The sequence below is a fragment of the Meleagris gallopavo genome, chromosome 2 (genome assembly GCF_905368555.1).
Source record: "Meleagris gallopavo chromosome 2, MGAL_WU_HG_1.1, whole genome shotgun sequence".
Lineage (NCBI taxonomy): Eukaryota > Metazoa > Chordata > Aves > Galliformes > Phasianidae > Meleagris > Meleagris gallopavo.
This window is the reverse complement of record NC_139405.1, coordinates 30,120,519-30,132,682: the sequence shown is the minus strand read 5'-3', so window position 1 is coordinate 30,132,682 and position 12,164 is coordinate 30,120,519. Positions and strand designations below refer to the sequence as shown.

Sequence of the window (12,164 nt, the reverse complement as noted above, 5' to 3'; positions counted from 1 at the left end):
CTCCTTTTTATCGCCGCTATTATTTTTTAATAAACTTCCCCCGTTAGCTTCTAACGGCATTGTGGCTGAGGGACCTGGGGATTCATTTCCTCTCGCTGGCCGCTGGCTCAGCTCACTGGCCAACTCAGTGCTGCCACAAGGGCTTGGCCCTGTGCACGGGGACTGAGGCACTTTGGCATGTTGTGAAGAGCAGCCTTGCACCATGGGTTGAACAAAATCAGGGGAACAGCAGGAGCACAGCTCTCCTCGTGCATTGTGCAGGGCTGGGGAGCGTTTCATTCTCTCTTTCACTGCACTGGATCTGCTGAGAGGCTTTCCTCCAGTCTTCGAGTAGATCACCTATGTTGTTAGTAACAATAATCAAAGCACCAGTATTAATATTAATGCTCACTATTTGCTGCCGTTTGTGGAACTGAACATAAAGGAAGCCATGCCTTCACAAAGAGGTGACACGGCAGATGACACCAGCTCATCTCTTTCTGCCAACTTCTGCATTTTTTTTTTTCCCCTTTTCCCCCCAGAAAGCTCTCCTTACCCTGCTGCTAGCATTGAGGCTGCAGGGGGCAGTGCTGTGGGTCTGCAGGGAAGTGACCAGGTCTGGGGGAGCCCAGCAGGGTTGCACTTGAGTCCTGGGCTGGCAAAATGTGTGACAGAGATGCTTGGCCTGAGGAGCCACCTCCAGCACAGCTGAGAACAATTCTGTCGCTGCCAGAGGACACAGTGCATTCAAGGTTCATTCATTGGAAGCCCACACTGATACAGGGAGAGGGCAGCAGTGCCAGGGAAGGCAGATGTGGAGGGCATGAGCAGGAAAGGTGATGGGGGTCCCACCAAGGTACCAGCTTCAGCTGGCAGAGGGGATCCCAGCCCAGGGTAAGGAATGGACATAGAAATGGCATATGTTCTATCTCTGCTGGCTCTCAGTCCTCACTAACTTTTCTGGTGCTGAAAGGCTTCTTGATGTTCCTGCTTGCTGTGAGGAGGAAGGTGCTAACAAATTCTGATGCACCTTATTCCCTTCTTCCTCTGCCTTCCCCACAGGGGCTCTTTGCCCTTGCTTTAGCACCTCAGATTCTTGTCCAGTGTTGTCCCTGGCTGGCTTTGAAGAGAAGCCTCATGCTAGCACACATTGCTTTGCTTGCCTTCCTGTGCTCAGGCACTTCTCTCCCCAGTTGACATGCTGAAGATAACATATCTCCCCTCCCCTTGCCTTGCTCCCCTTTCACTGTATGTATTTCTCTCTCTGTTCATCCCCATGACTGAAACTTGGCAGGGAATTCAGAGACAAGCTTAGTATTCAAAATGACCGCCCCAAGGACAGCCCAGAATTGGATGGGGTAAGGATGTACTCTATGCTGATTTCCACAATTTCCTTGTCAGCTGTGAATGAGCTTCCTTCTCTCCTTGCTACAGCCACAGGGTTCCCTGGGCTGGAAGCTGCCCATTGAAGGTGCTTGGCATGAGTAGGGGCTTTAACTTTTCTCACTGCTCCATCTTTCCCTGTGCTGGTGCTACCTTCCTCATCAGAGCCTCATGATTAGCTCTGAGCCTCAAAATGAAGAGGAAAGGAGGTAAAAAAGGGAGTCACTTGAAAAGAAGTGAACTCAAGCAAGGGAGCACTGTGGCCTTGCCAGTAGCTTGAGGTGGGGGGAAAAAGGGTCAGTGTGGTCCTGGAATGAATGGGGTAGGGAAACGCGGATAAACTTTACTCTGTCACATCTTTCAGACTTTGGTGAAGGGGGCACAGGCTGACATGCCAAGGGGCCAAACTCCAGGCAGATAACAGGGATTGTTGTGCAACCCTGGAACCCAGCCGAACTAAAGTGCAGGATGTATGTCACACCTTTAATAACCAACAGGCAGTGTTTGCCAGATGCTCCATCAAATGCCCCACGTGGTGCTGTTTAGCCACTTAGTGCCAAGATCCAAAGTGTCTTTGACTGGGGCCAAAGACAGCAGTGAGGAGCTGGACCCATGTGGTCAGGAGAAACCCTGTGCAGTCTGCTATGATCAGATGGTCAGTGATCAGATCTGGCACAACAAGAGAACGGTTTGTGGTAGCTCCCTTGACCATGACTTCAGCTTCTATTGCTCCACCTTGGTGTGCCCTGGTGGCATTTTTATAGCATGAAGCCATGTCATCTGGTTGTACCACAGCTCTGGGCAAGATTGGGCTTTGATTTATGTAGTTTTGTTCCTGCAGCTCCCCAGAGAGATGTCTTTTAGGCAACATCACAGCTTCCCCACGGGGCAGTGCAGATGCGAAGCATCATTAAGTCTAGAGCAGATATAAGGGAAAGACACAACTGTTCCTAGCTGACACTGCCTAATCTTGGGCTTGGTGGGACTGAGGTGATGTGAGCAATCTGCTCAGAGTGGGCCTTTGTGAATCTCTGTTCAGATGAGGCAGATCTGAGGAATGACAAGGACAGGTAGTCTTTATTAGCCATCCTTCCCCTTTCTTTTCCAAATATTTGGACGATGGCCAGACCATCTGAGGTTTGCTTGCTACTACTCAGAGTTGTAGAAGTGCCTCCTGGGTTCTGTTAGGAAATCTTTGGTGTCTCCCATGAGGGATCTTAGGCAGCCTCAACTCCCTCATTGACTTCAGGCATCCACCAGCATGCTTTAAGGGAAGCCAGACTGGAGAGTTAGCTGTGATGGCCCCTGGAAGCCACCATCTCTCAAGCGGAAAGGAGCTTTATGAGCATTACTGGAAGCTGCTGTGGCTTAGTTACCAGAAATAAACCACTTCAATTTGTGGCCAATTGCTCGCAGACCACTGCATTTCCCACTCTGGTAGCTGGGCCACCTTCCTATCGCCTTTGCTTCTTAAGGAGATGTTCTGTAAACATCACCCACTGCTCTTGGTGCTGAGAGTACGTGGCAGTGGGGCAGGAAGACAAAGGTGGGTGCCTTGCTCAAGGTTCCTGTTAGCAGGAAGGGCCTTTTTTTTTTCTTTTTTTTTGGGGGGGGAGGAAGTTGGGGGGAGAAGTGCCTTTTCTGGGAACTTCTGTGTTGCCAAAGAACTAGCAAGAATAGCTCCTAATTCACAGGCAATTGCAGGGCTGGGGGCAGGAGGTAGCTGGAATGAGAGGGCTCTGCCCACAGCCTGGGAGCAGAGGATGTGTCCCTGCAGAGGTACAGATGCCTCAAACTGAGGCTTTGCATGCATGGGGGTGGCCGGATAAGTGGCCTTTGGGCAAATGCTTCCATGCCATTCTCCTGCTTGTCTTTAAGCTGCACATTTGACTCACGAGCTGTGTTAGCCTTCTTCCCACCAGGAAGCATGAGGCTGATGCCTACACAGCCATCAGCAACTTTCTTTTCCCATCACCCCAGGTGAATGAGTAGTTAACCCTGGCTCCCAGGGGGAAACTGATGAGGAGGGATTTGCTTTCTGTGTGCAGAGGGTGGAAGAACAGTGAGCAGCCTCTGAGGCTGAGACTAGGGACACGTCAAAAGCATGCTCTCCCTGCTGCACTGTGAATGAACTGGGGTCTGTGTACCAAACTGGCCAGCTTGGTGAAGATCCCAACCCCAAAAAGCACATCCTGCTGCCAGGTAGCACCTAGTTTTCTTCCCCAGAGTCAGGAGGAAGGAATGTGTATGGCTCTGCATACTGAAACAGTCGGTGTGGTGATATTCAGTCATCCTTGATGCTGATGGCTTGTCAGAGGTTGGGAACCAGCACAGATCCTTCCCCAGGGATGCAAGTGGTCCTGGTTTGGACACCCCATGTGATGACTCTGGGTTGGGGCAGCACCTGGCTCTGGAGTGAGTTCAGTTGAGGCCAAAGGGTATTTCTATGTCAAACTTTTGTCTTATACCTGACATAACACCTGATAACTCAGCATGCCTGTGCCATACCCTATCACATCATCCTGTGGAGCTGGAATGACAGTCCTCAGCCAGGGGTCTGCCAGAACACATCACTGGCACAGGGCCTATTCCTTCTCGTGATCCCTCTTTCCCAAAGCCCTCTGAAGCCCGTGGGGAGAAGGTCCATATACTCTTACAGCTGACAGCCAGCTCCTTGCCGTCCCCCAGCCTCTTCCCTACACCATGGCCAGCAGTGGCTGTGCTGCATGGCTAGAGGACTAGTTTTCTACATCACTTGGCAGGTACAGGCCTTGCTGTGTGCTTGTCATCACCATAGACATTGGGCTGTGGGACAGAGGCTGACTCCTTGTTAGAAAAGTGGACAGGGTGTAGACCCAAAGGGCTATGTACAACAAAGAGGGAATTGGCCATCCTTGAACCAGCAGAAGGTGGCAGATAGTTTATCTTCATCCGAGAAGATCTCTGGACAAACCCCATTCTCTCACTCAACTGATAGAGGACAGAGGAACTTGTTCAAAGGTTTCTATCCACTCGTCCACACAAAAACACGCCTTTCTCTCTGTTATTTCCATCCTGCTGCTGAGCTGTGAAGTTCCCAAGAGTCCAAGAGTGGAGAAAAACACTCAGGCTCAGCTTCTGGCTGGGTTGTGCGGTGCGTGTGTCAGCGCTTCGGGTGCAATCAGTTTTCCTTTGGTCAATGAGTTTCTTCCGTTGTTTGGGTGGGCCTTGCACAAGCTTTTGAGGGAGAGCAAAGGCTTTTTTAGAAAGTGGAATATATGACTGTGAAACCACAGGAGTGATGGAGGGTCTCAGCTGTGGGTAGAGGAGCCAAAACAGCTCCTGGCTGTCAGGATATTAGTCACTATCACTATCACTTTCCTGGTGATCAGCTCCCTGCTACCCACCTTTTGTCAGCAGCCTACTGCTCCATGAATCATGTGGTGAGGTTTTGGGAAGACCACGCTTTCCTCTCTATCTGAACAATTCCTAGGGCCTGACTACTACTGTGACATAAAAAAAATGTTGGTAAAGTAACCACAACACACTCATTTTGGAAACAGAAGAATTCAAATGGACAGTTTCCCTTTATACTTAGGAGTAAAGCCACAGGTCCTGAAAAAGCTCCAGCTGGTATGAGGCTGAGCACGTGTAAGAATCTGAGAATGTCTGAGATATGATATTAGGAAAAACTATCCAACTAATGCTGGAGCAAGCAACCTAAGGATGGAGTTCCTTCCTGTGATGTTTTTGGAGAGAAATAGACTTGCATCACCCAGATAGAGCTGATGATGCCCGAGTAGATTGTCTTTCATGTTTATATGTCTATAAACTCATCCTACTTCCCATCCTGGAATACAAATCAATGTTTAATGTCTCTGTTTTTAGATTGAAAGCTCTCTGATGGGCTCAGCTGATCCCACTGTGAGCACTGCACTCCTCCATGGCCATTCTCTGCCAGCGGTCTGCTGTCCCCATGACTGAAATGGCTCCTGGGGAAGTGTCTCAGAGCAGAGGATGGAGTAGAGGACTACAGTAAATGTGGCCCAAACTGTAACGTAAGAGCAAGCACTGCTGCCATGGTACTGGTGAGACCCTGCAGGAATACCTGCAAGGGCAGCTCAGTGCCTTATCAGCTCCAGGAGTGGCTGCTCTGGCAGTGGCAAAGCAGCAAACCCTGCCACACCTGGGTGTGATAGAGGAGGAGACTGCACCGAGCTCACCTGCATGTGCCACCAGTTGTGGGGAGTTTATCCACTGCTATACAACCATTAAGGTTGGAAAAGATCTCTAAGATCATCCTGTCCAACCACCAATTCATCTTCACCATGCCCACTGACCGTGTCCCTCAGTACCACATCCACATGGCTCTTGAACGTCTCCAGGGATGGTGACTGTCCCACCTCCCTGGGCAGCCTGTGCCACTGCATCACCGCTCTTTCTGAGAAGAAATCCTTCCTAATATCCAACCTGAACCTCCCCTGGCACAACTTGAGGCTGTTATCTCTCGTCCTATCAAAGTTACTTAGGAGAAGAGGCCGACCCCCACCTCCCCACAATCTCTTTTCATGGAGTTGTAGAGAGTGATTAGGTCTCCCCTGAGCCTCCTCTTCTCCAGACTGAACAATCCCATCTCCTTAATCAATCCCCATAAGACTTGTGATCCAGACCCTTCATGGCTTTGTTGCCTTTCTCTGGATGCTCTCCGGGGTCCCTTTCTTGTAGTGAGAGGCCCAGAACTGAACACAGTGCTTAAGGCGTGCCTCACCAGAGCTGAGTACAGAGGGATGATCACCTCCCTGCTCCTGCTGTAGCATTATTTTTGATAAAAGCCAGGGTGCCTTTGACCTTCTTGGCCACCTGGGCACACTGCTGGCTTGTGTTCAGCCAAGCACTGACCAACACCCTGAGGTTCTTTTCCTTCTTCTGGAGGCCTTCAGTCAGAAAATCTGCTCTGGTACCCTGGATAGACAGGATCTCATCTTGCTTCCAAGAAGGAAGATTACCCTGTTAATGTTATTTTAGTTTATTTAAGACAGGTCTGCTCTTAGAGTTTCTTCCTAGGACTCCTGCAGTGATACCAGGAGGTGATGGAAACATCTGCCACACTCCTTCTCTTCCTGGCACCCCATTGCTACCCCTTGCACAGTACCACTGTGCTGTCCCATGCAATTTGGGAAGCTACCCCCGTCCTGCAGCCTGCTTCCAGACGGGGCGGAAAACCCTCGGCCCCCCTGGCCCCCGGCTGCACAACGGAGGGGCTGTGTGACCTGCCGGCTCCCGACGTGGTTGCTATAGGAAAGGGAAGAGGCTGGAGGGAATGTGTGGGACCTATTCACACCCCTAGCCCCGATTCACAGTGCCCCTGAGGTAATGTTTGCCTGGCTCGCCGTGGCCTTGCCTGATAAAGGGGCCTCCGTAAAGCAAGGAGGGGGGAAGAGTTGGCCGAGGGTGGGAGAAATATTTGCCTTGAATGCCAGCAATGCGTGGAAATGGGAGGTGATGGAGGAATAAGAAAGGACCCTTTGACTAAGGGTGAGGTGGGGGTCCGGCTGTGCACAGGGGGTGTCAGGGCAAACACAGCAGCTGGGCAGTGGTGTGCGACAGACGTGGGCATCGGGCTGCCAGAGGCCTGTAGCCAACTGCAGCTCCATTTTGGGTGCTAAAAGGCAGGAGGGTTTGTACGCCTGACTGATGCTTGTCTGTCTGTTTTTCTGCCTACCTGTCCTGTCCCGAGTGAGCTCATTATTCAGATTATTGTTATTATAGTTGTATTTCTGCTTTTGTATAGTTGGAGTGCCACTTGGCCTGATAGAACACAGGATGGATTTTGTTCTGGAAAAACCCTTCAAGCTGCATGTGAATTCTAGGAAACAAAAGCAAAATTCCCATTGCCTAAAAGCCAGCAAAACAAAACTCCCTTGCCAAAATATCCTCACACAGAACAGCACTGGGTGAAGAGAAATTTTGGCACAGGGCGTGCACTGGCAACTTCTTAAATTTTTATAGCTGATCTTAACAAATGTCCTTTTTGTACCCTGTTCTCCATGACAGCCATGTTCTCCATGGGCTGATCAAAGCAAAGGGGCGAGCACACTGCTTCTGCTGGGATGCTTTGCAAGATGCATACAACTCATGAATCAAGAAGCCATTTCCAACAGCAGCAACTAGGCCACGAACTATTCTCCCTGCTGTGATGGAGGAGTGAGGAGGGTGGTGGGAACATCTGGCCTCCGAGTTCCAGAGAAATAAAACCAAGCCCAGGGAGGAGATGTGGGGAATTTGAGGGAAGGGCCAGTGCAGATGGGCCACATTTGATCAATGATGGCCAAAGCTCAGTGTTACCGGAGCTGGAGTAACATGGATAGCAAGGAACCAGTCCAGCTGGTCCTCCCTCCGCAGGACCATGTTTTGGACGAGCTGCAGCTGTTTGGCCAGGAGGCACAGTGTCGGTGGGCAAAGCTGGGTGGATAGCTCTTCCCAGTGTGGGTCAAAAGAAAACAGAAATGGAAGTGGGATTGGAGGAGAAAAAAAAAGTAACTAATGTTATAATGGCATTTTCTCGTGGGAAGGGAATATAGTCTACAGCCCTGGTAAAAAAGAAACAGAGGGGGCTGGGGCACTGCTATTGAGAATGGCTGGGAGCCTGGGAAAGCGCTTCTATAATGAGAAAGGGAAAAGATGAGGGTGATTTAGGATAAGAAATGTTGTCGTTGGCTTCAACTAGAAGGAGAGCAGGTCTGCTCCTCCTCTGACTTTTTGTGTGGCACCTATCATCCTAGGACACTAACAGCTTGCAAAGAGACCAGACTCCAAGGAAGCTGGGAATATGGTTTATAAACACCTCTGCTTACACTGAGAATAGGAAACCCCAGCAGTGGGTTTCTTACCCTTCCTCTATTACAGCCAATAGTCCCTCACTCAGAAAAAAAAGGAAAGCATAGAAATAAAGCCCTTTTTGTGTGTTATGGGGAAAAAAAAAAAAAAGAAACGCCAAACTGCTGATGACTTTGGGAGAAATGGTGTTCAGAGAGGTGGCTTTGGACCTTGAAGGATAGCAATGGGGGTGAGGAATGTTGGTTTTTTTTTTTTTGCTTTGCTTTGGGGTTTAAGAACAGTTTTGCAGTCTCGCCGCCCCCTGCAGCAGCCTTTCCAAAGATGGCAGCCTGCCCACTGGGGAACGATGCACTGGGGATGTGCAGGGGAGCAAGGAGGGAATTGGGCCTTACTGTAAGCTCTGTCTTTTATTTCAACAGCTTGATTGATTGGTGTTCTGCCATTGGGTCAGCTGCTGTTAATCCTGTATTTATATTTACCCGATACATCTCTCATTCCATTTTCTGGAATTCCCCTGCTCTGATGGCCGCATCGCAGAACATTTAGCTTTCATTTATGTGCAGAAGAAACTAAACTCATTTGAATTTTGCTGCTTCTTAAGCTCAAAGTTTCCCCTGCCCCTTTTTTTTCCCAACATTTTTAACAGGGATCAAAGGATGTTTTTACTCTTGCATGAAGCTGTTTCTTTAAAGCCTGTGTTACAAGTGATCTGGTGAGGCTGTGCACTGATGCTGAGCCCTCTGAGAGCTCCTGTGGCTAGCACGGATTAAAGGAACTAGGTCAAATTTCTAAACTATAGCATACATCTTTCTGCTGTTCCAGCTGGACTATCTATAAAAGCTGGAAAAGAAAATCAGAGTCCTGGAAAGAGGTTTTGCTGGATGTGCACTTCCCAGAACTCCCCCGAAAAGCAATCCAACTGTGCAGGCTGCAGCGGAGGATCTTCAAAAGGTTTTTCCTAAATCAACCCAGCCGGCTGAAATCCACCGGGAAAACTTTTGAGAATATTGCTTGCAAGATGGATGGATAATGCAAAAAGCACGAAAACAATACGGAAGAAAAGACATTTTTCTACATGGTGCCACTCCCAGCATTATTTTATGTGAACCAAAGCATAAATAAACGTGTTTCTCCTTCAGCCTTAAGTGCAGGTAGAAGGACATCACTGCAAAACAGTGTTCCCTGGCATAGGACAGAAAACTGCTCTCATGCATACAGCAGCGCTGCAGAATGGCTTGGAGTAAGCAAGGAGAAGAGGCTCCCCACCCATTCAATCTCCTTCAGGGGAAGAAAGAGGCAGAGCACGGCATGCTGCCGTCCTTGGTGGGAAATGTGAGTGCCATTTCCATCCACCGGGCAGAGGGACTGCGCTATTGAACTTTTTTCATCTGTAGCTTCTATGAAACACTGCTGGCCAGCCTGGAACTTGGCCAAAACAACATCCTGGTTCCTCAGCAAGTGCTGTGGGATCAGACCACATGTGACGAGGACCCCAGCTCCGTGTTGCATTGGGAAGAGATGGCCGTCGTGACCCCTGCTGTGCCCTGGGAAAGTCATTTGGCTGTGGCTCACAGGAAGGAGAAGGTTTGCTTTCTCCAGATCCAGGATTTCCTCTTAGGCCTTCTTTATGTGCTGCATCACATCTTACCCCACTCTCACATGCTGGGGCCAACAATCACCCAGGCTACTAGCCCTCCTGTGCTGACCCTGGGGCTGCACTCTGGCTGCCTGGTCTGGAGGGGGCCCCTACTTCTGACCCAAAGGTGCCCATAGGACCAGGCAGCCTGGGCATGGGACAAGCAGGCTTCCCAGCGTGGGAAATTTCTAAAGAAGCAGTCTGTAAACCACATTTTCATCTAACTGGTCTAAATATATTTCAGTTTCAAAACACACACTTAAAAATAACTTACAGAAATATTTATACGGACACTGAAAGGAACTTTCCAGCTTTAGGGATTCAGCAAAGCCCACAACTGCCTTCCTGTGCAGTCACTCCTAGCCTGTTGTTGAGCCTCTTGTTTTGAAAGCGTTGGAGTCTCTTTCTCCTCCAGTTATCTCGCCTCACTCCACCCTGACACATGAACTCACAGGGCTTTGCATTCAGCAACGTCAGGACTGATATCGCACGGCAGCTTTTCCCACAGCTGCAATCATAACTCCTTCAACAGCACAATTTTTCTTGCAGGCTAAAAGGGAAAAGTTTGGCTTGTGTAGGAGAATTCAGCCCCAGGGATGGGGCATTACACATCTTTAGGAGCTCCCTTTCTCATTTCTTCACTCCATGCCGATTCATTCATCTGGCTGTCTCAGCTCCTGTGGGGCTTAGGGCAGATCTCAGCCCTTGGAAGATGTATGTCAGCATTGTATTGTGGGGCAAAAGATCAGAGCTTGAATCTTTTGGGTGCCGTGGCAATAAAAAAAGCAATGGTAAAGGTAAATGTGTAGCTTTCTGTTGTGATTTTCACCATCATCAGTTCCTTTTTATGACTGGTTTTTGCTGGGACAATGTCAGCTATCAGAGGGTCAGGAGGTGTACCAGCCACTTCCTCTCTTCTACACAGGCAGTCCCCTTTGATAAAGAAAGGCTGGGCTCTTGCTAAAGCATCACGGTACGATTGAGTACACCAGCCAATACACTATGTTATATGGGAGAGAAGCAGTCTGACATGTCGAGACAAAGGTTGGCTGATAAGGATGCATTGTGTCATGTGCCAGTGTGCCTCAGCTTTTCCAAAGATATCTCTGTAACCCAGGAATGCCTTCTAGGAGGCTGGAAATGTCTGTATTTCATGTCACTAGATTTTATTCTTAAATCATGACACAGTGTTTGTTCAGTACATATTGCAGCAGTGGTGAGAATCTTTCCCTTGTTTAGCAGGAACAAACAGCCCAGAAGAAGGTGTGCTCACTGGGATGAAGGCTATTTGGATTACAAAAAAGGTCAAATGAGTGCAAACCCCATTGAAGCTGTATAAGCCACTCTGTCTGGCTCAGTGCTGCAGGAGGGACTGTGCTGGAGACACGAAACTGCTGGAGAAGCTCTGTTTGCAAGATGCATTTGTGCTGCTGGAGAGGCAGTAGCTTGCACAGGAAAGACACAAACACTCCATCAAAACTAGTTCTGTGATGCCTTTTATGGGAGCAATTTGTGACACTTTAATATATCACTACCAATGAGTCTGTGGTTTTGATTTTCCAAGTAAGATTCAGAACCCAACTGGCTTGCTAATGATTTTGTCTCTCTCTCTACCCCTGTATTTCTTTATGGACGAAGAGCGCTATGTGGGTGAGAGTGTCTTAGTGTTTTTCATCAAACTTCAATCTATCATTTCATACAAGCTGTGGTAACAGACTCTAGGCCACCAATTAAATGCAACTAGCTCCAAAATGTCACACAACATCTATTTAAAACAGGCCAAACTCCAGGCTTGGATTAAGACCCGGGCATTCATAAAAACACAGGATTAAACTGAAAGCTCCAATTTCCTTTAAAAAAGAAACTTTTCTGCTCTCTCACTGCACAGAAAAGATCAAATCCCAGAGCTAAACAGAAGTGATACGGCAGCTTCTTCTGAAGGCTCCAAAGTTGGAGGGTGCAGCACAGTGCTTCATCTGGCAGCTGTGATGTCCATTTGCTCTGCCTCCTGCACTGAGATTTTCCATGCCTTTGATTTTGCTACTCCTGTTGTTTGTGAGTTGATGTGTTACAAAGGCACACAGATTTTTGTTTCAGAAGAATGTTTTTTTTTAAACTCAAAGGATGTTCTTTTTTAAACCAAATCTATTTCTGTGAATGAGATCTTTCTGTGCTCATGCACCGAGATCATAGCAGATAACTTGGTACTTGGAGCGTAGTGGTACCAAAAGCCTTGGGTGCCCTAACTTTTCCCTGTAAATACTACTGGAAATAAATAAGTGGAACAGCTGCATTACATTTACATCTAGAATGAGACTGAAGCCTGTACCAGGGACAGAGAACCTTGGAA

The 12,164-nt window shown here is 48.6% G+C and overlaps 1 protein-coding gene across 23 annotated transcripts in view; it reads left to right on the top strand.

Annotated features, from left to right (window-relative positions):
- Positions 1-10,616, top strand: part of RSPH9 (radial spoke head component 9) — an 80,349-nt gene extending 69,733 nt beyond the window's left edge. For 12 of the 23 annotated variants that reach the window (XR_014882085.1, XR_014882086.1, XR_014882084.1 and 9 more), the window contains one exon: positions 8,598-10,616. The gene's annotated coding sequence lies outside the window, so the exon portion shown is untranslated. The remainder of the gene's footprint in view (positions 1-8,597) is intronic. The other 11 variants (XR_014882083.1, XR_014882081.1, XR_014882080.1 and 8 more) reach the window with 2 other exon arrangements.
- The last annotated feature ends 1,548 nt before the right edge of the window (positions 10,617-12,164 follow it).